This window comes from Garra rufa, chromosome 1, assembly GCF_049309525.1.
Source record: "Garra rufa chromosome 1, GarRuf1.0, whole genome shotgun sequence".
In the NCBI taxonomy this organism is placed as follows: domain Eukaryota; kingdom Metazoa; phylum Chordata; class Actinopteri; order Cypriniformes; family Cyprinidae; genus Garra; species Garra rufa.
Window position 1 is genome coordinate 70,437,053 of NC_133361.1, and position 21,152 is coordinate 70,458,204.

Genomic DNA, 21,152 nt, shown 5'->3' on the forward strand with positions numbered 1-21,152 from the left:
AGAGCAAAATGGATTAGCAGTCCATCGCCTTAACCACTCGGCCACCCCGTCCCCTTGCTGACCGAGATAGGCCATGCTGCGGACCTTTTCAGCTGCTGCTGCCGTGCTTTCAGCTGGCTGTTTTGAGCACAGAGGGAATAGTGAATGAGCCGTCTTTTACACACCTCTAATCTGTTCCGTAGAAACACGGTGCAGCAACCCGTGGCAGGAGACTGTTTGTGCGGCAGTTTAAAGCTTGCTACCACCTTGTCGGTTCACATCCACGTAGGTGCAGAAAAAGGTCACGACCGTCGCCTGCATTCTTTCGCAGAGGCAATATTGTAGCCTATGAGGTTTGTCCGAGGCGCGATCATTGCTGGTTGAAAACTTTACCCAATACCCCGCCAGGATGACTTGAAATACAGTTATCTTTGGCAATTTTTGCTAGTCTCTCTGGAGGCTTAGAGTTTTGTTGAGAAATATAGCCTTGTTTCGTTTAGGGTTTTTTTTCCTCGCCAAAAAAACGGTCTGCTGATGATAGTGCGCCAGAGCCAGAAGGTTTGTTGTTTTGTCAATATGTTCTCAAGACAAGTATCGTTAAACTGCAACGCAATTACAGCTCACCGTTACCCATCGTAAACATGTTGGGCCTGTCTGGTCCGGTGGCCTCTCAGTGGCGCTAAAGCTTCGAATGCGTGTCGAGCACAATGTATTAGCCTTCCACCGCCTTAACCACTGGACCACCTCGTCATCCGGCGGGGTTTCTTTATTTAACATTCCTGATTCATGTGCATGTGGATGCATTCTTCGTCTTTTGTTTCAGCCGCCGAGGGCCTGTTTTCCACTGAGGCCCTGCGCCAAACTCCCTATGAGACACAATCGAACGTTAGTAGTAACCTCCGATTACGGCCGAATGTGGATTCTGCTCGGACGACGGGGCACCGGTACATCCTTTGTAGCTTTAGATTATTAGCCAAACGCTACACCAGTTTGCCATTTCCCATGAAATCATCCTTGATTTCCATAAGAAAGGTGCCCCAAATTGGTGGAAAATCACATCTCAACCATACGCTGTCCAAAGCATTAAACCGCCTTCACGCGGCAAAACAGAACATGTTGTTGGCCCGCACTGCTGGGTCAAACTGCGCTTCCCAAAAACAGATTGGGTCAAAACTGACAGAAGAAATCTCTAAGCCTGCTTTAAGCCCTACCCACGGGACGGGTTGACAGTCTCGCACAACGCGAGAGCCTCAGTTTCGCCTGTGTAATTTGGGGGCCAATGAAAACTGCATCCAACTAAAATTACAAACAAAATTTTAGGACTCTAATGATGTTTCAAATGTAACTTTTCTCATCTCTGTTGTTAGGTTGTAACCATCTCTGAGACTCAAAGTGTCAGAACTCGCCTAAGCTGGTTTTGCAAAATGGAGGTCAAGACTATACTTTCAGGGATCATTTCTATAGTTTCTAACTAGGAAATGTGTTTCAAAAGTGTAGTGTCTCCCAAACTACGATGATGAGCTTTGATACTCTTTTCTGAGCGTGAATCGGGTGTGGAATAATGGTTTATTTCATATGCTCCACACCATTGATGAACGTTCTGTGTGGCATTTAAGCAGCGTAGAAGAAGAGAGTATGGTCAGAGTGGTCTCTGAAAAATGTAAATATCAGATTAAAAATCTTATGAGTCGTTATGATTGAGATTTTTTTTTTTTTTTTTACATTTTTGTTGGTGGGTGTCACCATCCTTGATATTCAGAATGTCAGGATAAGATGTCAGCTGGTTCTATCAACTTAAAGTTGCCATAAAATGCATTGAGAGAATATTTTAATTTGTTCTTTGATATCTGCATAGAAGGTATATGGCATAGGAAAGGGCAAACAATCTCCAGAAACGGTTTTACAGGACCATTTACAACCCTAGGATTTGTCCCTAGAATGAAATGCTCTGTTATTGCCTTTTTTGGAAGCTTCATGAATATTAATGAGCTCTGCTCCGATTGGCTGTTTCACAGAGCTGCTCATCTCTATAGCTGGCACATTGATAAAAATATTTATTTAATTAGGAGCTCTAGCGGCTTTTAATATGTGGTTTGTTGAATCTGCCGTTTTGTATCGCAGACATTTTAGTCTCATTACTGTGATCCATGTGCTCTGTGTAAAGTTATAATGCAGAGGGAGCGCTTCTTACCACACAAGTTCAGCTGCTTCTCGGTGATACTCTGGATCTGTAAATCATTCGCCATCATCAGCGCAGTTATTTCTCCATCATTCACCATCATCAGCACAGTCATCTCTCTGTTTATGTGGTAAGTGATATCTTTTGTACTGCAATGTAACAGGCTAGCGCTAGCATTAAGCTAACCGTGTCCCTTCAGTGGCTTGCCTTGTTTTACTGATGTACTGACGTTACCGATGATTGGGCGATGCAAATGTTGGAGGCGTAACTATTAACGATCCCGGGACTGTTGCGTAACAGTCGGTGTTATGTTGGAACTGACATATAAATCTAGTGTTTGCAAAAGACCACCGAAATATAGAAGATTTATCCTTATCCTTATATAGATTTATCCTTGATTTCCATAAGAAAGGTGCCCCAAATTGGTGGAAAATCACATCTCAACCATACGCTGACCAAAGCATTGAACCGCCTTCACGCGGCAAGACAGAACATGTTGTTGGCCCGCACTGCTGGGTCAAACTGCGCTTCCCAATAACAGATTGGGTCAAAACTGACAGAAGAAAACTCTAAGCCTGCTCTAAGCACTACCCACGGGACGGCTCGACAGTCTTGCACAACGCGAGAGCCTCCGTTTCGCCTGTGTCATTTGGGAGCCGATGAAAACTGCGTCCGACCCGGTGAAGGAGACCACAACCAGCCCGGCTAGCTCAGTCGGTAGAGCATGAGACTCTTAATCTCAGGGTCGTGGGTTCGAGCCCCACGTTGGGCGGCTCTGTTGGCGCTCTTTCTTCCCAACAGGGTGGCGGGCTCCAGCGTGCCCATTCTCCGCACAGGCTAAGTGGATTTTGCGAGCTCCGGAAACATCTTTCAAAACAGCCTGTTAGTACGTGCGATTCTAATCCCTAACCCTAACCCTTGCTTTTACAACCGTGATCCCGCGGCAGCAGATGCGCAATGTCTGTCTCTGTGGCGCAATCAGTTAGCGCGTTCGGCTGTTAACCGAAAGGTTGGTGGTTCGAGCCCACCCAGGGACGTGTGAAATGCCGGTGTTTTGCACGCGCGTCAGGTGTCCACTAGCGCCTATGCCATTCTTAGGGTTGCGAGGCACAGCTTTCTCAGGGCGTTTATCCTGTGCACCTTCAATAAGCTGGCTTCTTTTAAAAGAAGTCAGCGGCGGGTGTTTGGTGAACATTTTCACCAGCTCGAGTTTGCTGTGGCATGTGGATTCATTCTTTACTGATGATCTGTCTCTGGGGCTCATCTAGTTGACATGGTATCCGCTGACATTCGGCTGAAGGTGCTGATCCACCATCTGCTCTTGGTACGGACTGGATCCGGGGGACTGCAGTGACCATCTAATCGGAATACAGAATGGATATGGCGGCTACGGTGACCTCAGAATAAGAACAAACAGACTAATTTTAATGTAGATGCAAAAGTTCCATGTTGCCACAGTGTCAGATTGGAGAGGATCTGGTTTTCACAGTCTTGCGTCGATGGCCGTCTAGGTGAAGAGGTCTTCACTGATGATCTGTCTCTGGGGCTCATCCAGCTTGCTATCACCTTGTCGGATCACATCCACGTAGCTGCAAGAAAAGGTCACGACCGTCACCGGTATTCTATCGCAGAGGCAATGTTGTAGCTTGTGTGGTTTATCTGAGGTGTGATCATTGCTGGTTGTAAACTTTCCCCGATATCCCATCTGGATGATTTGAAATACAGTCAGCTTCTCAGTTTTTGCCGGTCTCTCTGGACGCTTCTTGAAAAACAAAGTTTTGCTTCGTTTTGTTAGAGTGGCTGGTTGTTGGTCCTCGTCAAAGAGGTGTCTACAGATCATAGCGTGCCGGAGCCAGAAGATTTGTTGTTTTGTCAATATGCTCTCAAGACTTCGCTGCAGGTATCATTAAACTACAGCACAATCACAGCTCACCGCTACCCATCGTAAACAGGTTGGGCCTGTCTGTTCTGGTGGGCTCTCAGTGGTGCTAAATCATCAAATGAAGAGGACGGGATTCAAACCCACACAAACCAAGGTGAGCCTAGCACAACGGATTAGCCTTGCATCGCCTTAACCACTCGACCACCCCGTCACTTTCCGTGGTCCTTTTATTTAACACTCCCGATTCAGACCATCGGCTCATTAGTAGAGCACTCAGTGAACTGAACTGAGTGTGTCAGATAAGGAAGACACAAAAAGCGCAGAGTGGGGTCCCCAGGACGAGGATTACTGCTAAAGGAGCCGAACGACGAGGATGGGATTCGAACCCACGCGTGCAGAGCACAATGGATTAGCAGTCCATCGCCTTAACCACTCGGCCACCTCGTCATTTTACGTGGCATTTTTTATTTAGCACTCCTGATTCAGATCATCAGTTCATTAGTGGAGAACTCAAAGAACTGAACTGAGTGTGTTAGATAAGGAGGACACACAAAAAGTTTAGCATGGGGTCCCCAGGACCCGGATTAAGGTCCAGTGCTAAAGGAACCGAACGACAAGAATGGATTCCAACCATTGCACAGAGCAAAATGGATTAGCAGTCCATCGCCTTAACCACTCGGCCACCCCGTCCCCTTGCTGACCGAGATAGGCCATGCTGCGGACCTTTTCAGCTGCTGCTGCCGTGCTTTCAGCTGGCTGTTTTGAGCACAGAGGGAATAGTGAATGAGCCGTCTTTTACACACCTCTAATCTGTTCCGTAGAAACACGGTGCAGCAACCCGTGGCAGGAGACTGTTTGTGCGGCAGTTTAAAGCTTGCTACCACCTTGTCGGTTCACATCCACGTAGGTGCAGAAAAAGGTCACGACCGTCGCCTGCATTCTTTCGCAGAGGCAATATTGTAGCCTATGAGGTTTGTCCGAGGCGCGATCATTGCTGGTTGAAAACTTTACCCAATACCCCGCCAGGATGACTTGAAATACAGTTATCTTTGGCAATTTTTGCTAGTCTCTCTGGAGGCTTAGAGTTTTGTTGAGAAATATAGCCTTGTTTCGTTTAGGGTTTTTTTTCCTCGCCAAAAAAACGGTCTGCTGATGATAGTGCGCCAGAGCCAGAAGGTTTGTTGTTTTGTCAATATGTTCTCAAGACAAGTATCGTTAAACTGCAACGCAATTACAGCTCACCGTTACCCATCGTAAACATGTTGGGCCTGTCTGGTCCGGTGGCCTCTCAGTGGCGCTAAAGCTTCGAATGCGTGTCGAGCACAATGTATTAGCCTTCCACCGCCTTAACCACTGGACCACCTCGTCATCCGGCGGGGTTTCTTTATTTAACATTCCTGATTCATGTGCATGTGGATGCATTCTTCGTCTTTTGTTTCAGCCGCCGAGGGCCTGTTTTCCACTGAGGCCCTGCGCCAAACTCCCTATGAGACACAATCGAACGTTAGTAGTAACCTCCGATTACGGCCGAATGTGGATTCTGCTCGGACGACGGGGCACCGGTACATCCTTTGTAGCTTTAGATTATTAGCCAAACGCTACACCAGTTTGCCATTTCCCATGAAATCATCCTTGATTTCCATAAGAAAGGTGCCCCAAATTGGTGGAAAATCACATCTCAACCATACGCTGTCCAAAGCATTAAACCGCCTTCACGCGGCAAAACAGAACATGTTGTTGGCCCGCACTGCTGGGTCAAACTGCGCTTCCCAAAAACAGATTGGGTCAAAACTGACAGAAGAAATCTCTAAGCCTGCTTTAAGCCCTACCCACGGGACGGGTTGACAGTCTCGCACAACGCGAGAGCCTCAGTTTCGCCTGTGTAATTTGGGGGCCAATGAAAACTGCATCCAACTAAAATTACAAACAAAATTTTAGGACTCTAATGATGTTTCAAATGTAACTTTTCTCATCTCTGTTGTTAGGTTGTAACCATCTCTGAGACTCAAAGTGTCAGAACTCGCCTAAGCTGGTTTTGCAAAATGGAGGTCAAGACTATACTTTCAGGGATCATTTCTATAGTTTCTAACTAGGAAATGTGTTTCAAAAGTGTAGTGTCTCCCAAACTACGATGATGAGCTTTGATACTCTTTTCTGAGCGTGAATCGGGTGTGGAATAATGGTTTATTTCATATGCTCCACACCATTGATGAACGTTCTGTGTGGCATTTAAGCAGCGTAGAAGAAGAGAGTATGGTCAGAGTGGTCTCTGAAAAATGTAAATATCAGATTAAAAATCTTATGAGTCGTTATGATTGAGATTTTTTTTTTTTTTTTTTACATTTTTGTTGGTGGGTGTCACCATCCTTGATATTCAGAATGTCAGGATAAGATGTCAGCTGGTTCTATCAACTTAAAGTTGCCATAAAATGCATTGAGAGAATATTTTAATTTGTTCTTTGATATCTGCATAGAAGGTATATGGCATAGGAAAGGGCAAACAATCTCCAGAAACGGTTTTACAGGACCATTTACAACCCTAGGATTTGTCCCTAGAATGAAATGCTCTGTTATTGCCTTTTTTGGAAGCTTCATGAATATTAATGAGCTCTGCTCCGATTGGCTGTTTCACAGAGCTGCTCATCTCTATAGCTGGCACATTGATAAAAATATTTATTTAATTAGGAGCTCTAGCGGCTTTTAATATGTGGTTTGTTGAATCTGCCGTTTTGTATCGCAGACATTTTAGTCTCATTACTGTGATCCATGTGCTCTGTGTAAAGTTATAATGCAGAGGGAGCGCTTCTTACCACACAAGTTCAGCTGCTTCTCGGTGATACTCTGGATCTGTAAATCATTCGCCATCATCAGCGCAGTTATTTCTCCATCATTCACCATCATCAGCACAGTCATCTCTCTGTTTATGTGGTAAGTGATATCTTTTGTACTGCAATGTAACAGGCTAGCGCTAGCATTAAGCTAACCGTGTCCCTTCAGTGGCTTGCCTTGTTTTACTGATGTACTGACGTTACCGATGATTGGGCGATGCAAATGTTGGAGGCGTAACTATTAACGATCCCGGGACTGTTGCGTAACAGTCGGTGTTATGTTGGAACTGACATATAAATCTAGTGTTTGCAAAAGACCACCGAAATATAGAAGATTTATCCTTATCCTTATATAGATTTATCCTTGATTTCCATAAGAAAGGTGCCCCAAATTGGTGGAAAATCACATCTCAACCATACGCTGACCAAAGCATTGAACCGCCTTCACGCGGCAAGACAGAACATGTTGTTGGCCCGCACTGCTGGGTCAAACTGCGCTTCCCAATAACAGATTGGGTCAAAACTGACAGAAGAAAACTCTAAGCCTGCTCTAAGCACTACCCACGGGACGGCTCGACAGTCTTGCACAACGCGAGAGCCTCCGTTTCGCCTGTGTCATTTGGGAGCCGATGAAAACTGCGTCCGACCCGGTGAAGGAGACCACAACCAGCCCGGCTAGCTCAGTCGGTAGAGCATGAGACTCTTAATCTCAGGGTCGTGGGTTCGAGCCCCACGTTGGGCGGCTCTGTTGGCGCTCTTTCTTCCCAACAGGGTGGCGGGCTCCAGCGTGCCCATTCTCCGCACAGGCTAAGTGGATTTTGCGAGCTCCGGAAACATCTTTCAAAACAGCCTGTTAGTACGTGCGATTCTAATCCCTAACCCTAACCCTTGCTTTTACAACCGTGATCCCGCGGCAGCAGATGCGCAATGTCTGTCTCTGTGGCGCAATCAGTTAGCGCGTTCGGCTGTTAACCGAAAGGTTGGTGGTTCGAGCCCACCCAGGGACGTGTGAAATGCCGGTGTTTTGCACGCGCGTCAGGTGTCCACTAGCGCCTATGCCATTCTTAGGGTTGCGAGGCACAGCTTTCTCAGGGCGTTTATCCTGTGCACCTTCAATAAGCTGGCTTCTTTTAAAAGAAGTCAGCGGCGGGTGTTTGGTGAACATTTTCACCAGCTCGAGTTTGCTGTGGCATGTGGATTCATTCTTTACTGATGATCTGTCTCTGGGGCTCATCTAGTTGACATGGTATCCGCTGACATTCGGCTGAAGGTGCTGATCCACCATCTGCTCTTGGTACGGACTGGATCCGGGGGACTGCAGTGACCATCTAATCGGAATACAGAATGGATATGGCGGCTACGGTGACCTCAGAATAAGAACAAACAGACTAATTTTAATGTAGATGCAAAAGTTCCATGTTGCCACAGTGTCAGATTGGAGAGGATCTGGTTTTCACAGTCTTGCGTCGATGGCCGTCTAGGTGAAGAGGTCTTCACTGATGATCTGTCTCTGGGGCTCATCCAGCTTGCTATCACCTTGTCGGATCACATCCACGTAGCTGCAAGAAAAGGTCACGACCGTCACCGGTATTCTATCGCAGAGGCAATGTTGTAGCTTGTGTGGTTTATCTGAGGTGTGATCATTGCTGGTTGTAAACTTTCCCCGATATCCCATCTGGATGATTTGAAATACAGTCAGCTTCTCAGTTTTTGCCGGTCTCTCTGGACGCTTCTTGAAAAACAAAGTTTTGCTTCGTTTTGTTAGAGTGGCTGGTTGTTGGTCCTCGTCAAAGAGGTGTCTACAGATCATAGCGTGCCGGAGCCAGAAGATTTGTTGTTTTGTCAATATGCTCTCAAGACTTCGCTGCAGGTATCATTAAACTACAGCACAATCACAGCTCACCGCTACCCATCGTAAACAGGTTGGGCCTGTCTGTTCTGGTGGGCTCTCAGTGGTGCTAAATCATCAAATGAAGAGGACGGGATTCAAACCCACACAAACCAAGGTGAGCCTAGCACAACGGATTAGCCTTGCATCGCCTTAACCACTCGACCACCCCGTCACTTTCCGTGGTCCTTTTATTTAACACTCCCGATTCAGACCATCGGCTCATTAGTAGAGCACTCAGTGAACTGAACTGAGTGTGTCAGATAAGGAAGACACAAAAAGCGCAGAGTGGGGTCCCCAGGACGAGGATTACTGCTAAAGGAGCCGAACGACGAGGATGGGATTCGAACCCACGCGTGCAGAGCACAATGGATTAGCAGTCCATCGCCTTAACCACTCGGCCACCTCGTCATTTTACGTGGCATTTTTTATTTAGCACTCCTGATTCAGATCATCAGTTCATTAGTGGAGAACTCAAAGAACTGAACTGAGTGTGTTAGATAAGGAGGACACACAAAAAGTTTAGCATGGGGTCCCCAGGACCCGGATTAAGGTCCAGTGCTAAAGGAACCGAACGACAAGAATGGATTCCAACCATTGCACAGAGCAAAATGGATTAGCAGTCCATCGCCTTAACCACTCGGCCACCCCGTCCCCTTGCTGACCGAGATAGGCCATGCTGCGGACCTTTTCAGCTGCTGCTGCCGTGCTTTCAGCTGGCTGTTTTGAGCACAGAGGGAATAGTGAATGAGCCGTCTTTTACACACCTCTAATCTGTTCCGTAGAAACACGGTGCAGCAACCCGTGGCAGGAGACTGTTTGTGCGGCAGTTTAAAGCTTGCTACCACCTTGTCGGTTCACATCCACGTAGGTGCAGAAAAAGGTCACGACCGTCGCCTGCATTCTTTCGCAGAGGCAATATTGTAGCCTATGAGGTTTGTCCGAGGCGCGATCATTGCTGGTTGAAAACTTTACCCAATACCCCGCCAGGATGACTTGAAATACAGTTATCTTTGGCAATTTTTGCTAGTCTCTCTGGAGGCTTAGAGTTTTGTTGAGAAATATAGCCTTGTTTCGTTTAGGGTTTTTTTTCCTCGCCAAAAAAACGGTCTGCTGATGATAGTGCGCCAGAGCCAGAAGGTTTGTTGTTTTGTCAATATGTTCTCAAGACAAGTATCGTTAAACTGCAACGCAATTACAGCTCACCGTTACCCATCGTAAACATGTTGGGCCTGTCTGGTCCGGTGGCCTCTCAGTGGCGCTAAAGCTTCGAATGCGTGTCGAGCACAATGTATTAGCCTTCCACCGCCTTAACCACTGGACCACCTCGTCATCCGGCGGGGTTTCTTTATTTAACATTCCTGATTCATGTGCATGTGGATGCATTCTTCGTCTTTTGTTTCAGCCGCCGAGGGCCTGTTTTCCACTGAGGCCCTGCGCCAAACTCCCTATGAGACACAATCGAACGTTAGTAGTAACCTCCGATTACGGCCGAATGTGGATTCTGCTCGGACGACGGGGCACCGGTACATCCTTTGTAGCTTTAGCTTATTAGCCAAACGCTACACCAGTTTGCCATTTCCCATGAAATCATCCTTGATTTCCATAAGAAAGGTGCCCCAAATTGGTGGAAAATCACATCTCAACCATACGCTGTCCAAAGCATTAAACCGCCTTCACGCGGCAAAACAGAACATGTTGTTGGCCCGCACTGCTGGGTCAAACTGCGCTTCCCAAAAACAGATTGGGTCAAAACTGACAGAAGAAATCTCTAAGCCTGCTTTAAGCCCTACCCACGGGACGGGTTGACAGTCTCGCACAACGCGAGAGCCTCAGTTTCGCCTGTGTAATTTGGGGGCCAATGAAAACTGCATCCAACTAAAATTACAAACAAAATTTTAGGACTCTAATGATGTTTCAAATGTAACTTTTCTCATCTCTGTTGTTAGGTTGTAACCATCTCTGAGACTCAAAGTGTCAGAACTCGCCTAAGCTGGTTTTGCAAAATGGAGGTCAAGACTATACTTTCAGGGATCATTTCTATAGTTTCTAACTAGGAAATGTGTTTCAAAAGTGTAGTGTCTCCCAAACTACGATGATGAGCTTTGATACTCTTTTCTGAGCGTGAATCGGGTGTGGAATAATGGTTTATTTCATATGCTCCACACCATTGATGAACGTTCTGTGTGGCATTTAAGCAGCGTAGAAGAAGAGAGTATGGTCAGAGTGGTCTCTGAAAAATGTAAATATCAGATTAAAAATCTTATGAGTCGTTATGATTGAGATTTTTTTTTTTTTTTTTACATTTTTGTTGGTGGGTGTCACCATCCTTGATATTCAGAATGTCAGGATAAGATGTCAGCTGGTTCTATCAACTTAAAGTTGCCATAAAATGCATTGAGAGAATATTTTAATTTGTTCTTTGATATCTGCATAGAAGGTATATGGCATAGGAAAGGGCAAACAATCTCCAGAAACGGTTTTACAGGACCATTTACAACCCTAGGATTTGTCCCTAGAATGAAATGCTCTGTTATTGCCTTTTTTGGAAGCTTCATGAATATTAATGAGCTCTGCTCCGATTGGCTGTTTCACAGAGCTGCTCATCTCTATAGCTGGCACATTGATAAAAATATTTATTTAATTAGGAGCTCTAGCGGCTTTTAATATGTGGTTTGTTGAATCTGCCGTTTTGTATCGCAGACATTTTAGTCTCATTACTGTGATCCATGTGCTCTGTGTAAAGTTATAATGCAGAGGGAGCGCTTCTTACCACACAAGTTCAGCTGCTTCTCGGTGATACTCTGGATCTGTAAATCATTCGCCATCATCAGCGCAGTTATTTCTCCATCATTCACCATCATCAGCACAGTCATCTCTCTGTTTATGTGGTAAGTGATATCTTTTGTACTGCAATGTAACAGGCTAGCGCTAGCATTAAGCTAACCGTGTCCCTTCAGTGGCTTGCCTTGTTTTACTGATGTACTGACGTTACCGATGATTGGGCGATGCAAATGTTGGAGGCGTAACTATTAACGATCCCGGGACTGTTGCGTAACAGTCGGTGTTATGTTGGAACTGACATATAAATCTAGTGTTTGCAAAAGACCACCGAAATATAGAAGATTTATCCTTATCCTTATATAGATTTATCCTTGATTTCCATAAGAAAGGTGCCCCAAATTGGTGGAAAATCACATCTCAACCATACGCTGACCAAAGCATTGAACCGCCTTCACGCGGCAAGACAGAACATGTTGTTGGCCCGCACTGCTGGGTCAAACTGCGCTTCCCAATAACAGATTGGGTCAAAACTGACAGAAGAAAACTCTAAGCCTGCTCTAAGCACTACCCACGGGACGGCTCGACAGTCTTGCACAACGCGAGAGCCTCCGTTTCGCCTGTGTCATTTGGGAGCCGATGAAAACTGCGTCCGACCCGGTGAAGGAGACCACAACCAGCCCGGCTAGCTCAGTCGGTAGAGCATGAGACTCTTAATCTCAGTTGGGCGGCTCTGTTGGCGCTCTTTCTTCCCAACAGGGTGGCGGGCTCCAGCGTGCCCATTCTCCGCACAGGCTAAGTGGATTTTGCGAGCTCCGGAAACATCTTTCAAAACAGCCTGTTAGTACGTGCGATTCTAATCCCTAACCCTAACCCTTGCTTTTACAACCGTGATCCCGCGGCAGCAGATGCGCAATGTCTGTCTCTGTGGCGCAATCAGTTAGCGCGTTCGGCTGTTAACCGAAAGGTTGGTGGTTCGAGCCCACCCAGGGACGTGTGAAATGCCGGTGTTTTGCACGCGCGTCAGGTGTCCACTAGCGCCTATGCCATTCTTAGGGTTGCGAGGCACAGCTTTCTCAGGGCGTTTATCCTGTGCACCTTCAATAAGCTGGCTTCTTTTAAAAGAAGTCAGCGGCGGGTGTTTGGTGAACATTTTCACCAGCTCGAGTTTGCTGTGGCATGTGGATTCATTCTTTACTGATGATCTGTCTCTGGGGCTCATCTAGTTGACATGGTATCCGCTGACATTCGGCTGAAGGTGCTGATCCACCATCTGCTCTTGGTACGGACTGGATCCGGGGGACTGCAGTGACCATCTAATCGGAATACAGAATGGATATGGCGGCTACGGTGACCTCAGAATAAGAACAAACAGACTAATTTTAATGTAGATGCAAAAGTTCCATGTTGCCACAGTGTCAGATTGGAGAGGATCTGGTTTTCACAGTCTTGCGTCGATGGCCGTCTAGGTGAAGAGGTCTTCACTGATGATCTGTCTCTGGGGCTCATCCAGCTTGCTATCACCTTGTCGGATCACATCCACGTAGCTGCAAGAAAAGGTCACGACCGTCACCGGTATTCTATCGCAGAGGCAATGTTGTAGCTTGTGTGGTTTATCTGAGGTGTGATCATTGCTGGTTGTAAACTTTCCCCGATATCCCATCTGGATGATTTGAAATACAGTCAGCTTCTCAGTTTTTGCCGGTCTCTCTGGACGCTTCTTGAAAAACAAAGTTTTGCTTCGTTTTGTTAGAGTGGCTGGTTGTTGGTCCTCGTCAAAGAGGTGTCTACAGATCATAGCGTGCCGGAGCCAGAAGATTTGTTGTTTTGTCAATATGCTCTCAAGACTTCGCTGCAGGTATCATTAAACTACAGCACAATCACAGCTCACCGCTACCCATCGTAAACAGGTTGGGCCTGTCTGTTCTGGTGGGCTCTCAGTGGTGCTAAATCATCAAATGAAGAGGACGGGATTCAAACCCACACAAACCAAGGTGAGCCTAGCACAACGGATTAGCCTTGCATCGCCTTAACCACTCGACCACCCCGTCACTTTCCGTGGTCCTTTTATTTAACACTCCCGATTCAGACCATCGGCTCATTAGTAGAGCACTCAGTGAACTGAACTGAGTGTGTCAGATAAGGAAGACACAAAAAGCGCAGAGTGGGGTCCCCAGGACGAGGATTACTGCTAAAGGAGCCGAACGACGAGGATGGGATTCGAACCCACGCGTGCAGAGCACAATGGATTAGCAGTCCATCGCCTTAACCACTCGGCCACCTCGTCATTTTACGTGGCATTTTTTATTTAGCACTCCTGATTCAGATCATCAGTTCATTAGTGGAGAACTCAAAGAACTGAACTGAGTGTGTTAGATAAGGAGGACACACAAAAAGTTTAGCATGGGGTCCCCAGGACCCGGATTAAGGTCCAGTGCTAAAGGAACCGAACGACAAGAATGGATTCCAACCATTGCACAGAGCAAAATGGATTAGCAGTCCATCGCCTTAACCACTCGGCCACCCCGTCCCCTTGCTGACCGAGATAGGCCATGCTGCGGACCTTTTCAGCTGCTGCTGCCGTGCTTTCAGCTGGCTGTTTTGAGCACAGAGGGAATAGTGAATGAGCCGTCTTTTACACACCTCTAATCTGTTCCGTAGAAACACGGTGCAGCAACCCGTGGCAGGAGACTGTTTGTGCGGCAGTTTAAAGCTTGCTACCACCTTGTCGGTTCACATCCACGTAGGTGCAGAAAAAGGTCACGACCGTCGCCTGCATTCTTTCGCAGAGGCAATATTGTAGCCTATGAGGTTTGTCCGAGGCGCGATCATTGCTGGTTGAAAACTTTACCCAATACCCCGCCAGGATGACTTGAAATACAGTTATCTTTGGCAATTTTTGCTAGTCTCTCTGGAGGCTTAGAGTTTTGTTGAGAAATATAGCCTTGTTTCGTTTAGGGTTTTTTTTCCTCGCCAAAAAAACGGTCTGCTGATGATAGTGCGCCAGAGCCAGAAGGTTTGTTGTTTTGTCAATATGTTCTCAAGACAAGTATCGTTAAACTGCAACGCAATTACAGCTCACCGTTACCCATCGTAAACATGTTGGGCCTGTCTGGTCCGGTGGCCTCTCAGTGGCGCTAAAGCTTCGAATGCGTGTCGAGCACAATGTATTAGCCTTCCACCGCCTTAACCACTGGACCACCTCGTCATCCGGCGGGGTTTCTTTATTTAACATTCCTGATTCATGTGCATGTGGATGCATTCTTCGTCTTTTGTTTCAGCCGCCGAGGGCCTGTTTTCCACTGAGGCCCTGCGCCAAACTCCCTATGAGACACAATCGAACGTTAGTAGTAACCTCCGATTACGGCCGAATGTGGATTCTGCTCGGACGACGGGGCACCGGTACATCCTTTGTAGCTTTAGCTTATTAGCCAAACGCTACACCAGTTTGCCATTTCCCATGAAATCATCCTTGATTTCCATAAGAAAGGTGCCCCAAATTGGTGGAAAATCACATCTCAACCATACGCTGTCCAAAGCATTAAACCGCCTTCACGCGGCAAAACAGAACATGTTGTTGGCCCGCACTGCTGGGTCAAACTGCGCTTCCCAAAAACAGATTGGGTCAAAACTGACAGAAGAAATCTCTAAGCCTGCTTTAAGCCCTACCCACGGGACGGGTTGACAGTCTCGCACAACGCGAGAGCCTCAGTTTCGCCTGTGTAATTTGGGGGCCAATGAAAACTGCATCCAACTAAAATTACAAACAAAATTTTAGGACTCTAATGATGTTTCAAATGTAACTTTTCTCATCTCTGTTGTTAGGTTGTAACCATCTCTGAGACTCAAAGTGTCAGAACTCGCCTAAGCTGGTTTTGCAAAATGGAGGTCAAGACTATACTTTCAGGGATCATTTCTATAGTTTCTAACTAGGAAATGTGTTTCAAAAGTGTAGTGTCTCCCAAACTACGATGATGAGCTTTGATACTCTTTTCTGAGCGTGAATCGGGTGTGGAATAATGGTTTATTTCATATGCTCCACACCATTGATGAACGTTCTGTGTGGCATTTAAGCAGCGTAGAAGAAGAGATTATGGTCAGAGTGGTCTCTGAAAAATGTAAATATCAGATTAAAAATCTTATGAGTCGTTATGATTGAGATTTTTTTTTTTACATTTTTGTTGGTGGGTGTCACCATCCTTGATATTCAGAATGTCAGGATAAGATGTCAGCTGGTTCTATCAACTTAAAGTTGCCATAAAATGCATTGAGAGAATATTTTAATTTGTTCTTTGATATCTGCATAGAAGGTATATGGCATAGGAAAGGGCAAACAATCTCCAGAAACGGTTTTACAGGACCATTTACAACCCTAGGATTTGTCCCTAGAATGAAATGCTCTGTTATTGCCTTTTTTGGAAGCTTCATGAATATTAATGAGCTCTGCTCCGATTGGCTGTTTCACAGAGCTGCTCATCTCTATAGCTGGCACATTGATAAAAATATTTATTTAATTAGGAGCTCTAGCGGCTTTTAATATGTGGTTTGTTGAATCTGCCGTTTTGTATCGCAGACATTTTAGTCTCATTACTGTGATCCATGTGCTCTGTGTAAAGTTATAATGCAGAGGGAGCGCTTCTTACCACACAAGTTCAGCTGCTTCTCGGTGATACTCTGGATCTGTAAATCATTCGCCATCATCAGCGCAGTTATTTCTCCATCATTCACCATCATCAGCACAGTCATCTCTCTGTTTATGTGGTAAGTGATATCTTTTGTACTGCAATGTAACAGGCTAGCGCTAGCATTAAGCTAACCGTGTCCCTTCAGTGGCTTGCCTTGTTTTACTGATGTACTGACGTTACCGATGATTGGGCGATGCAAATGTTGGAGGCGTAACTATTAACGATCCCGGGACTGTTGCGTAACAGTCGGTGTTATGTTGGAACTGACATATAAATCTAGTGTTTGCAAAAGACCACCGAAATATAGAAGATTTATCCTTATCCTTATATAGATTTATCCTTGATTTCCATAAGAAAGGTGCCCCAAATTGGTGGAAAATCACATCTCAACCATACGCTGACCAAAGCATTGAACCGCCTTCACGCGGCAAGACAGAACATGTTGTTGGCCCGCACTGCTGGGTCAAACTGCGCTTCCCAATAACAGATTGGGTCAAAACTGACAGAAGAAAACTCTAAGCCTGCTCTAAGCACTACCCACGGGACGGCTCGACAGTCTTGCACAACGCGAGAGCCTCCGTTTCGCCTGTGTCATTTGGGAGCCGATGAAAACTGCGTCCGACCCGGTGAAGGAGACCACAACCAGCCCGGCTAGCTCAGTCGGTAGAGCATGAGACTCTTAATCTCAGTTGGGCGGCTCTGTTGGCGCTCTTTCTTCCCAACAGGGTGGCGGGCTCCAGCGTGCCCATTCTCCGCACAGGCTAAGTGGATTTTGCGAGCTCCGGAAACATCTTTCAAAACAGCCTGTTAGTACGTGCGATTCTAATCCCTAACCCTAACCCTTGCTTTTACAACCGTGATCCCGCGGCAGCAGATGCGCAATGTCTGTCTCTGTGGCGCAATCAGTTAGCGCGTTCGGCTGTTAACCGAAAGGTTGGTGGTTCGAGCCCACCCAGGGACGTGTGAAATGCCGGTGTTTTGCACGCGCGTCAGGTGTCCACTAGCGCCTATGCCATTCTTAGGGTTGCGAGGCACAGCTTTCTCAGGGCGTTTATCCTGTGCACCTTCAATAAGCTGGCTTCTTTTAAAAGAAGTCAGCGGCGGGTGTTTGGTGAACATTTTCACCAGCTCGAGTTTGCTGTGGCATGTGGATTCATTCTTTACTGATGATCTGTCTCTGGGGCTCATCTAGTTGACATGGTATCCGCTGACATTCGGCTGAAGGTGCTGATCCACCATCTGCTCTTGGTACGGACTGGATCCGGGGGACTGCAGTGACCATCTAATCGGAATACAGAATGGATATGGCGGCTACGGTGACCTCAGAATAAGAACAAACAGACTAATTTTAATGTAGATGCAAAAGTTTCATGTTGCCACAGTGTCAGATTGGAGAGGATCTGGTTTTCACAGTCTTGCGTCGATGGCCGTCTAGGTGAAGAGGTCTTCACTGATGATCTGTCTCTGGGGCTCATCCAGCTTGCTATCACCTTGTCGGATCACATCCACGTAGCTGCAAGAAAAGGTCACGACCGTCACCGGTATTCTATCGCAGAGGCAATGTTGTAGCTTGTGTGGTTTATCTGAGGTGTGATCATTGCTGGTTGTAAACTTTCCCCGATATCCCATCTGGATGATTTGAAATACAGTCAGCTTCTCAGTTTTTGCCGGTCTCTCTGGACGCTTCTTGAAAAACAAAGTTTTGCTTCGTTTTGTTAGAGTGGCTGGTTGTTGGTCCTCGTCAAAGAGGTGTCTACAGATCATAGCGTGCCGGAGCCAGAAGATTTGTTGTTTTGTCAATATGCTCTCAAGACTTCGCTGCAGGTATCATTAAACTACAGCACAATCACAGCTCACCGCTACCCATCGTAAACAGGTTGGGCCTGTCTGTTCTGGTGGGCTCTCAGTGGTGCTAAATCATCAAATGAAGAGGACGGGATTCAAACCCACACAAACCAAGGTGAGCCTAGCACAACGGATTAGCCTTGCATCGCCTTAACCACTCGACCACCCCGTCACTTTCCGTGGTCCTTTTATTTAACACTCCCGATTCAGACCATCGGCTCATTAGTAGAGCACTCAGTGAACTGAACTGAGTGTGTCAGATAAGGAAGACACAAAAAGCGCAGAGTGGGGTCCCCAGGACGAGGATTACTGCTAAAGGAGCCGAACGACGAGGATGGGATTCGAACCCACGCGTGCAGAGCACAATGGATTAGCAGTCCATCGCCTTAACCACTCGGCCACCTCGTCATTTTACGTGGCATTTTTTATTTAGCACTCCTGATTCAGATCATCAGTTCATTAGTGGAGAACTCAAAGAACTGAACTGAGTGTGTTAGATAAGGAGGACACACAAAAAGTTTAGCATGGGGTCCCCAGGACCCGGATTAAGGTCCAGTGCTAAAGGAACCGAACGACAAGAATGGATTCCAACCATTGCACAGAGCAAAATGGATTAGCAGTCCATCGCCTTAACCACTCGGCCACCCCGTCCCCTTGCTGACCGAGATAGGCCATGCTGCGGACCTTTTCAGCTGCTGCTGCCGTGCTTTCAGCTGGCTGTTTTGAGCACAGAGGGAATAGTGAATGAGCCGTCTTTTACACACCTCTAATCTGTTCCGTAGAAACACGGTGCAGCAACCCGTGGCAGGAGACTGTTTGTGCGGCAGTTTAAAGCTTGCTACCACCTTGTCGGTTCACATCCACGTAGGTGCAGACAAAGGTCACGACCGTCGCCTGCATTCTTTCGCAGAGGCAATATTGTAGCCTATGAGGTTTGTCCGAGGCGCGATCATTGCTGGTTGAAAACTTTACCCAATACCCCGCCAGGATGACTTGAAATACAGTTATCTTTGGCAATTTTTGCTAGTCTCTCTGGAGGCTTAGAGTTTTGTTGAGAAATATAGCCTTGTTTCGTTTAGGGTTTTTTTTCCTCGCCAAAAAAACGGTCTGCTGATGATAGTGCGCCAGAGCCAGAAGGTTTGTTGTTTTGTCAATATGTTCTCAAGACAAGTATCGTTAAACTGCAACGCAATTACAGCTCACCGTTACCCATCGTAAACATGTTGGGCCTGTCTGGTCCGGTGGCCTCTCAGTGGCGCTAAAGCTTCGAATGCGTGTCGAGCACAATGTATTAGCCTTCCACCGCCTTAACCACTGGACCACCTCGTCATCCGGCGGGGTTTCTTTATTTAACATTCCTGATTCATGTGCATGTGGATGCATTCTTCGTCTTTTGTTTCAGCCGCCGAGGGCCTGTTTTCCACTGAGGCCCTGCGCCAAACTCCCTATGAGACACAATCGAACGTTAGTAGTAACCTCCGATTACGGCCGAATGTGGATTCTGCTCGGACGACGGGGCACCGGTACATCCTTTGTAGCTTTAGCTTATTAGCCAAACGCTACACCAGTTTGCCATTTCCCATGAAATCATCCTTGATTTCCATAAGAAAGGTGCCCCAAATTGGTGGAAAATCACATCTCAACCATACGCTGTCCAAAGCATTAAACCGCCTTCACGCGGCAAAACAGAACATGTTGTTGGCCCGCACTGCTGGGTCAAACTGCGCTTCCCAAAAACAGATTGGGTCAAAACTGACAGAAGAAATCTCTAAGCCTGCTTTAAGCCCTACCCACGGGACGGGTTGACAGTCTCGCACAACGCGAGAGCCTCAGTTTCGCCTGTGTAATTTGGGGGCCAATGAAAACTGCATCCAACTAAAATTACAAACAAAATTTTAGGACTCTAATGATGTTTCAAATGTAACTTTTCTCATCTCTGTTGTTAGGTTGTAACCATCTCTGAGACTCAAAGTGTCAGAACTCGCCTAAGCTGGTTTTGCAAAATGGAGGTCAAGACTATACTTTCAGGGATCATTTCTATAGTTTCTAACTAGGAAATGTGTTTCAAAAGTGTAGTGTCTCCCAAACTACGATGATGAGCTTTGATACTCTTTTCTGAGCGTGAATCGGGTGTGGAATAATGGTTTATTTCATATGCTCCACACCATTGATGAACGTTCTGTGTGGCATTTAAGCAGCGTAGAAGAAGAGAGTATGGTCAGAGTGGTCTCTGAAAAATGTAAATATCAGATTAAAAATCTTATGAGTCGTTATGATTGAGATTTTTTTTTTTTTTTTTACATTTTTGTTGGTGGGTGTCACCATCCTTGATATTCAGAATGTCAGGATAAGATGTCAGCTGGTTCTATCAACTTAAAGTTGCCATAAAATGCATTGAGAGAATATTTTAATTTGTTCTTTGATATCTGCATAGAAGGTATATGGCATAGGAAAGGGCAAACAATCTCCAGAAACGGTTTTACAGGACCATTTACAACCCTAGGATTTGTCCCTAGAATGAAATGCTCTGTTATTGCCTTTTTTGGAAGCTTCATGAATATTAATGAGCTCTGCTCCGATTGGCTGTTTCACAGAGCTGCTCATCTCTATAGCTGGCACATTGATAAAAATATTTATTTAATTAGGAGCTCTAGCGGCTTTTAATATGTGGTTTGTTGAATCTGCCGTTTTGTATCGCAGACATTTTAGTCTCATTACTGTGATCCATGTGCTCTGTGTAAAGTTATAATGCAGAGGGAGCGCTTCTTACCACACAAGTTCAGCTGCTTCTCGGTGATACTCTGGATCTGTAAATCATTCGCCATCATCAGCGCAGTTATTTCTCCATCATTCACCATCATCAGCACAGTCATCTCTCTGTTTATGTGGTAAGTGATATCTTTTGTACTGCAATGTAACAGGCTAGCGCTAGCATTAAGCTAACCGTGTCCCTTCAGTGGCTTGCCTTGTTTTACTGATGTACTGACGTTACCGATGATTGGGCGATGCAAATGTTGGAGGCGTAACTATTAACGATCCCGGGACTGTTGCGTAACAGTCGGTGTTATGTTGGAACTGACATATA

At 46.2% G+C, this 21,152-nt stretch overlaps 24 non-coding genes across 24 annotated transcripts; 20 read left to right on the forward strand and 4 right to left on the reverse strand.

The window, feature by feature from the left end:
• Positions 1-298: 298 nt before the first annotated feature.
• Positions 299-439, forward strand: LOC141284530 (U4 spliceosomal RNA). The gene has a single exon (XR_012338441.1). It is a non-coding gene; the product is annotated as a U4 spliceosomal RNA (small nuclear RNA).
• A 973-nt stretch (positions 440-1,412) lies between these two features.
• LOC141347929 (small nucleolar RNA U3) lies at positions 1,413-1,628 on the forward strand. The gene has a single exon (XR_012357442.1). It is a non-coding gene; the product is annotated as a small nucleolar RNA U3 (small nucleolar RNA).
• Positions 1,629-2,857: 1,229 nt separating this feature from the next.
• On the forward strand, positions 2,858-2,930 carry trnak-cuu (transfer RNA lysine (anticodon CUU)). Its single transcript has one exon. It is a non-coding gene; the product is annotated as a tRNA-Lys (tRNA).
• Positions 2,931-3,121: 191 nt separating this feature from the next.
• trnan-guu (transfer RNA asparagine (anticodon GUU)) lies at positions 3,122-3,195 on the forward strand. Its single transcript has one exon. It is a non-coding gene; the product is annotated as a tRNA-Asn (tRNA).
• A 582-nt stretch (positions 3,196-3,777) lies between these two features.
• On the forward strand, positions 3,778-3,916 carry LOC141286100 (U4 spliceosomal RNA). Its single transcript, XR_012339227.1, has one exon. It is a non-coding gene; the product is annotated as a U4 spliceosomal RNA (small nuclear RNA).
• Positions 3,917-4,405: 489 nt separating this feature from the next.
• Positions 4,406-4,487, reverse strand: trnas-gcu (transfer RNA serine (anticodon GCU)). The gene has a single exon. It is a non-coding gene; the product is annotated as a tRNA-Ser (tRNA).
• Positions 4,488-4,977: 490 nt separating this feature from the next.
• Positions 4,978-5,118, forward strand: LOC141284535 (U4 spliceosomal RNA). Its single transcript, XR_012338442.1, has one exon. It is a non-coding gene; the product is annotated as a U4 spliceosomal RNA (small nuclear RNA).
• Positions 5,119-6,091: 973 nt separating this feature from the next.
• LOC141347940 (small nucleolar RNA U3) lies at positions 6,092-6,307 on the forward strand. Its single transcript, XR_012357443.1, has one exon. It is a non-coding gene; the product is annotated as a small nucleolar RNA U3 (small nucleolar RNA).
• A 1,230-nt stretch (positions 6,308-7,537) lies between these two features.
• trnak-cuu (transfer RNA lysine (anticodon CUU)) lies at positions 7,538-7,610 on the forward strand. The gene has a single exon. It is a non-coding gene; the product is annotated as a tRNA-Lys (tRNA).
• A 191-nt stretch (positions 7,611-7,801) lies between these two features.
• trnan-guu (transfer RNA asparagine (anticodon GUU)) lies at positions 7,802-7,875 on the forward strand. Its single transcript has one exon. It is a non-coding gene; the product is annotated as a tRNA-Asn (tRNA).
• A 582-nt stretch (positions 7,876-8,457) lies between these two features.
• LOC141286122 (U4 spliceosomal RNA) lies at positions 8,458-8,596 on the forward strand. The gene has a single exon (XR_012339232.1). It is a non-coding gene; the product is annotated as a U4 spliceosomal RNA (small nuclear RNA).
• Positions 8,597-9,085: 489 nt separating this feature from the next.
• trnas-gcu (transfer RNA serine (anticodon GCU)) lies at positions 9,086-9,167 on the reverse strand. The gene has a single exon. It is a non-coding gene; the product is annotated as a tRNA-Ser (tRNA).
• A 490-nt stretch (positions 9,168-9,657) lies between these two features.
• Positions 9,658-9,798, forward strand: LOC141284540 (U4 spliceosomal RNA). Its single transcript, XR_012338444.1, has one exon. It is a non-coding gene; the product is annotated as a U4 spliceosomal RNA (small nuclear RNA).
• Positions 9,799-10,771: 973 nt separating this feature from the next.
• Positions 10,772-10,987, forward strand: LOC141347951 (small nucleolar RNA U3). Its single transcript, XR_012357444.1, has one exon. It is a non-coding gene; the product is annotated as a small nucleolar RNA U3 (small nucleolar RNA).
• Positions 10,988-12,458: 1,471 nt separating this feature from the next.
• On the forward strand, positions 12,459-12,532 carry trnan-guu (transfer RNA asparagine (anticodon GUU)). Its single transcript has one exon. It is a non-coding gene; the product is annotated as a tRNA-Asn (tRNA).
• A 582-nt stretch (positions 12,533-13,114) lies between these two features.
• Positions 13,115-13,253, forward strand: LOC141286133 (U4 spliceosomal RNA). The gene has a single exon (XR_012339233.1). It is a non-coding gene; the product is annotated as a U4 spliceosomal RNA (small nuclear RNA).
• Positions 13,254-13,742: 489 nt separating this feature from the next.
• trnas-gcu (transfer RNA serine (anticodon GCU)) lies at positions 13,743-13,824 on the reverse strand. The gene has a single exon. It is a non-coding gene; the product is annotated as a tRNA-Ser (tRNA).
• A 490-nt stretch (positions 13,825-14,314) lies between these two features.
• On the forward strand, positions 14,315-14,455 carry LOC141284543 (U4 spliceosomal RNA). The gene has a single exon (XR_012338445.1). It is a non-coding gene; the product is annotated as a U4 spliceosomal RNA (small nuclear RNA).
• Positions 14,456-15,428: 973 nt separating this feature from the next.
• Positions 15,429-15,644, forward strand: LOC141348450 (small nucleolar RNA U3). Its single transcript, XR_012357497.1, has one exon. It is a non-coding gene; the product is annotated as a small nucleolar RNA U3 (small nucleolar RNA).
• A 1,465-nt stretch (positions 15,645-17,109) lies between these two features.
• trnan-guu (transfer RNA asparagine (anticodon GUU)) lies at positions 17,110-17,183 on the forward strand. The gene has a single exon. It is a non-coding gene; the product is annotated as a tRNA-Asn (tRNA).
• Positions 17,184-17,765: 582 nt separating this feature from the next.
• On the forward strand, positions 17,766-17,904 carry LOC141286144 (U4 spliceosomal RNA). Its single transcript, XR_012339234.1, has one exon. It is a non-coding gene; the product is annotated as a U4 spliceosomal RNA (small nuclear RNA).
• Positions 17,905-18,393: 489 nt separating this feature from the next.
• On the reverse strand, positions 18,394-18,475 carry trnas-gcu (transfer RNA serine (anticodon GCU)). The gene has a single exon. It is a non-coding gene; the product is annotated as a tRNA-Ser (tRNA).
• A 490-nt stretch (positions 18,476-18,965) lies between these two features.
• On the forward strand, positions 18,966-19,106 carry LOC141284549 (U4 spliceosomal RNA). Its single transcript, XR_012338446.1, has one exon. It is a non-coding gene; the product is annotated as a U4 spliceosomal RNA (small nuclear RNA).
• Positions 19,107-20,079: 973 nt separating this feature from the next.
• LOC141347962 (small nucleolar RNA U3) lies at positions 20,080-20,295 on the forward strand. Its single transcript, XR_012357445.1, has one exon. It is a non-coding gene; the product is annotated as a small nucleolar RNA U3 (small nucleolar RNA).
• Positions 20,296-21,152: the final 857 nt, after the last annotated feature.